General features: G+C 39.9%; 1 long non-coding RNA gene across 2 annotated transcripts; it reads left to right on the forward strand.

The window, feature by feature from the left end:
- The first annotated feature begins 1,877 nt into the window (after nucleotides 1-1,877).
- On the forward strand, nucleotides 1,878-4,132 carry LOC115061527 (uncharacterized). Of its 2 annotated transcripts, none has more exons than XR_003842342.1 (3): nucleotides 1,878-1,891; nucleotides 2,863-2,959; nucleotides 3,612-4,132. It is a non-coding gene; the product is annotated as an uncharacterized LOC115061527 (long non-coding RNA). The 2 variants fall into 2 exon arrangements; XR_003842343.1 differs by lacking the exon at nucleotides 1,878-1,891 and adding an exon at nucleotides 2,383-2,456.
- Nucleotides 4,133-5,080: the final 948 nt, after the last annotated feature.

Genomic DNA, 5,080 nt, shown 5'->3' on the forward strand with positions numbered 1-5,080 from the left:
ATAGCTCATTTGTATGAACTGCTGGTAATCAAAGTGGAGGGTAGAATTTACTGTTCTTTACTCTACATCTCTCTTCAGAGTAAGTTTGTGTGTGGCTCCCCTCCTGCCCACACAGCTGTGGATGCTGCTCTCAAAGGTATGCACTTCTACCGCCACCTCCAGGCTGAAGAGCAGTGGCTATATTAAGGACCCCTAAGTTTAGGATTTGTCACTCTTGAGTGATACAATTTCTTTCCCTAGAATGTCCTATTTTCATTAAATCAGATTTACAGATTTATAAATCACATTCACACTTTGTATTATTGATTGACATAGAAATGGAAAGCTTATATTGTTAGACTGCACTTAGTGACCACCTACAGTGGAATTATTACTTTTATTTGCTTTTATTTTTACTATTATTATTTCTATTATTATTATTGTTGTTGTTGTTGTTATCATCACCATATCAATTTTTGTTATCACTTGCCTTTAGTGAGTATAATCATAACTGTAATTTCGTGTGTATATGATATAATCCATACTTGGATTACTGCACCCAATTCTGCCATAACACACACACACACACACACACACACACACACACACACATTACTACCCACAACATTTAATCTCCCCTTTTGATTTAAGTTTAACCACTGACTTATGGTATGTTACTTGTCCGTTTTTTGCCTTTGTTTGTTCATTTCTTCAATGGTCGTTTTGTTCTCTTAGTAACAAATAAATTAAAAGTTAATCAATTAATGAATTTAAAGGAAAAGGTGTGTGAAAGAGTGACATCCATCTCATAACATATTAGTTTCATCTTCTCTGCCTCATGTGTTTTGTTATGTTGATATGTGGTGCGGGGAGAACGGTCAGAATAAACAGAACACAGCTGAGCAGTTCATAATGTGTATCTGTATCCGTGTGTGTCTCAGGGCTCCTGATCACATGTCATGTGGCTCGGATCCCTCTGGCTGAGGCCTGGAAGAGAGAGATGGTGAGGTACCTGCGCTCCGTTCAGCTGCCTGATGGTGGTTGGGGCCTGTAAGTCAGCAGAATGCTTTTTTTGTGATTTGGTTTTGATACATGGCTTATGAATGTACCCATAGATTTTGTCAGAACAAACTCCCTGGGGTCATTTTAGCAGTGGTGACTTTCAGAAGACTTCTGACAGCTGTATAAGCATCACCCTGTTATCTTATCTTTGTGTCTGTCATGCTCTGCTGCTGCCTCCCCAGTAAAACACGTGATATAGATTTCAGAAAATATTAGTGTAACTCAAAACTATTCATTCATCCCAAATTCTGCAAACTAATTACAGGAGAAGAGTGACACATTAAACAGAGTCAGTCTCTCTACAGATTGCAGCAGCACCGTGTGAGTGTGTCTTGTTCTTTTGCAGGCACATTGAAGATAAATCTACTGTCTTTGGCACAGCACTGAGTTACACCTCACTGAGGATCCTGGGAGTAGACCCTGATGACCCAGATATGGTTCGAGCCAGGGACAACCTGCAGTAAGAAAATACGTGATTTCTTTATATGTAGAGATTGAATATTTGCTTCAATTGTTGTTACCATCAGACCATAGATTCAAAAGGCCACAGTCCAGAACAAACAGGCTCAGAAGGTCATTCATTCCTGCTGCTATCAAGTTTATAAATGATGCACTGTAGCTTTGTTTTATTTTATCTTGTGTTATGTTGATAATTGTTGCTATATTTATTTGTTTTGTATACATCTATTTCTTACTACTGGCCGACAATCTATTTGCCCCCAGGGGATAAGTAAAATTCCTTGATCAGCCATAACATAACATAACTGACAGGAATAGCATTGGCTACCATGGTTACCGTGGCAGCTATCAGTGGGCAGCAGGTGAACATTTAGTTACCAGATTACCTCTGGTAAGTCAAACAGTCTCAATTAGGTGTTCACGAAAAGTTCTTGTGAAGCCACATATCACACATACACTACTCACAATAAGTTAGGGATATTGTAATTTACATGAGTGCTTTTCCTATTTGGTCTGAATTTTTATGAAATAAGTAGAACTTCCCCTTGATATTACAAATAATGAATGAGAAGAAACACCATTTTCGTTAGTTTAATATTTATTACGTGCTCTATGGGGTTCAGGTCAGGGGGCGTTGTTGGCCATACCATATGAGGCACTCCAACTTCCTGAAGTCGAGCTGTGATAATTCTGGCACGTTGTGGTGGAGCATTATCATCCATGAACAGAATGTTGGGGGTGTGCTGGCAGAATTGGGGGATGATGATGGGTTCTATGATGTCTCTGAGGTAAGAATGTGCAGTGACTGAGCCATCTACAAAAACCAAATCTGTTTTGCGCTGACTGGTGATGCCTGCCCAGACTGTTGCACACCTCCTCCAATGCTGCTGCAGGAGCTTTGTCCTTCCATCTGCCAGCCGGTGGCCTCTCAGTGTCTGTATGATGCAGTCAATGTGGTGAGACTCCAGATGAAAAATAAATAGAGGACTATTTTACTATCTATTTTTTGTTTTAAGTTTCATATTCTGGTGTGCTCCTGTTTTGGTGTTGTACCCACACATAGATATAATGTTAATGTTATCCATTATGAAACACCTGATTTTGCAGTTTGAGAGCATTACTTTTTCAGTCAAATGGTTGGCCATTTTGGGGACCAAGCTTATATTCTTTCCTAACAAAACCTTTGCGAGAAAATTTTGATAAGAAATATGAAATAAATACGAATCCCATCTTAGTATCATGAGAAATCTGAGCCCTTCAGGCTGCAACCCAAAGTTTGGCCACAAGTTCCGAGCATTTGTGCTGCAAAGTTGCTTGACAAGTTGTTCCAGCTGTTGCTCCGTGTTCTGTTTTCTGCTGTAGCTCCTGAGCATGAGAAACTCAGACGGTGGATTTGCTACATATGAAACTAAGAGAGGAGGGAGACTCCTGGAGCTCCTCAACCCCTCTGAAGTGTTTGGTGAGTATGTGCCAAGCTGATTCTGTACACAATGTGTACAGAGTGAGGGGATGTCATGTGTACGGCACATCATATCGGCACATCATGTTCAATACATCATTACACAAATCGATGGTGAATAAAAAGTCACTGCACCGATTTCATGTTTTTAGAAAGAAAGTTGTACTAAGGTGTGTGATTTGATGCCTAAGTGAACACTGTGTACTGCTCAGCAGTGTGAACCCTGGTAGGAATGTCAGTGTGACTCAACTTACAAATATTTGCATATGAAAAAGGAAAACACACACCAAATATAAACATGGAATTCAATGTCACTTCAGTCCCAACACTTTGTGACTGGAAGACTTTTTCCACCGCACGTTGGGTGTGTTGCAATACTGTGGTTTTTAAGTAACAAAGGCCTAGAATCTAACATTGTCATTTCCACTGTTGAAGAGAGAATGTATTAGTTGTGGAATTATAATTAACAGTGTGCACTTTCTCTGTCTCTGTGTCTTAAACACACCCAAACAGGTGACATCATGATAGATTATACCTATGTGGATCCAAACACTTATTACTGAAATGTTTAGACATGATCGTACAAGAAACACGGGACACCTGTTAGCTCCAAGAATACATACTACAAATGTGCCCTGGCTTTTGTTACCAGGGAGGTGCGTGCAGAGGTGCAGAGAGCTTGTCAGTTCCTGCTAGACCGGCAGATGCCAAATGGAGGCTGGGGGGAAGACTTTGAGTCATGTGAGCAACGGCTGTAGATCCAAAGCAGCGATGTGCAGATCCACAACACCTGCTGGGCTTTGTTAGGCCTCATGGCTGTCAGGTAAAGCAGCCCTCACCTGACTTGACTTTATGCCAATGCTGCATCATAGTTCGATCTCAATGGACGTGCTGGGAGTTGCTCTGATACCAATATCTGTACCAGAAATGGCTCTGACACTACCTAAAATATGGTAGGTTAGTGACATGTCAAGAACCTGCTACACATTTATTTCTTTACCTACAAAGGGAGCATTCAATTCCTCAGAAGTAAAATTTAATCAGACTAAAATAAAGTGGACTGAGCTCATCAATCAGAGCTGCTCCTCACTTAATCTGCCCGATAATCTGCCCCTATCCAAGATCCCAGTTAATGTGCTCTGATTTCTAAAATGTATGGAAGCATTTATGTCATTCAAACATTTGCATTTGGAATAAAACATTTTTCTATGCTACTATAATGATTATTGTCTTGACATAACGAACGCCCTGGTTTGTTTTCTGAAAAGACATTGTGCCAATCAGGATTTGCAGGTGTAGCTGAGACCAGGTGATTTAACAACCAGAACACATTCAAACTTTTTATCCCGATGTCTACCACTTATTTTTAGAATCTGCATTTTTACATTTTGTCATCTGTGCACCAAAAAAACAGATATGAACAGTAGATTGGAATGCAAGATGTGATGGGATGTTGTCCAGTCAATAAACTCTGATTAATTTTGTAAGGGTGGAATCAGTTCACAAATAATATATTTTTGACCTCTGACAACTAATATTTTTGAGAACACACCTGAATTCCTAAAGTTGAGATAAAAGTTTGTTGATTTGGCATGCAGGAAGGTATGAACTTTATGAAATAAACTGGAAGTGTGTTTAATTGTGTAGCTGACTGTCTCTACAGTTGTCTATTCTACCAGATTCAATGACAGCCACACCAATTAGATCACAGAACTTGTAAAACCTGTGTCTTCAGTTTTGCATGTGCCCTGACGCTAATAAAAAAGATGTTTTTGGCCTCTGTAACATTAACTACATAACCTCCTCCACCTGAGGAGCTTAGTTTCCCAGATAAATACAAATTTGTATGTCTCTTAGACATGGAAACAGTATTCCTTAATATCAGTGGGCTCTTTCAGCAGGATAATGTTCCGTTCCATGCTGGAACTACAGCCAGTTCAAGGTGCTGACTCGGCTCCAAATTCACCAGATCTCAATCCAATATCACAGCTCACCTTCAAAGGTCTTTTGGAGTTCAGACCTCCAGAGTCAGGACTGTTTTGGAGGTAAATGAGAACCTATGTTTAAATTTATGTCAATCACGCCTGACTTGTCAAATGTCCAATGCAGAGCAGAAAAGAT

Source organism: Echeneis naucrates, chromosome 21, assembly GCF_900963305.1.
Source record: "Echeneis naucrates chromosome 21, fEcheNa1.1, whole genome shotgun sequence".
In the NCBI taxonomy this organism is placed as follows: Eukaryota; Metazoa; Chordata; class Actinopteri; order Carangiformes; family Echeneidae; genus Echeneis; species Echeneis naucrates.